This window comes from Corapipo altera, unplaced genomic scaffold (assembly GCF_003945725.1).
Source record: "Corapipo altera isolate COAL_440 unplaced genomic scaffold, ASM394572v1 56056, whole genome shotgun sequence".
In the NCBI taxonomy this organism is placed as follows: Eukaryota; Metazoa; Chordata; class Aves; order Passeriformes; family Pipridae; genus Corapipo; species Corapipo altera.
In genome coordinates this window covers 1,440-1,769 of record NW_020890165.1, presented here as the reverse complement: position 1 = coordinate 1,769, position 330 = coordinate 1,440, and positions in this window count along the sequence as shown.

Below are 330 nucleotides of genomic sequence, written 5' to 3'. Positions count from 1 at the left end.
ACCCCCACCCCACATTCCCCCCTCCCATAACCCCATCAGCACCCCCCCAACCCCCGGGGCCCCCCAAACCTCTGATCCCCCTCACGTTCAGCCCCCTCCTGGGACCCCCCCAGCACCCCCAATCCCCCTCCCTCCCCCACCTCTGATGCTGGTCCTGTTGAGCCCCCACAGCACCCCCCAAACCCCCCTGGGACCCCCCACGACACTCCAGCACCGATCCCCCTCCTGCCGAGCCTCCCCAAGACCCTCCCCAGCCCCCCACCTCTCACCTGGGCCCGTGGAGCCCCCCCAGCCCCCCCGCTTTGGAGTTGGGCCCCACTGAGCCCCCCA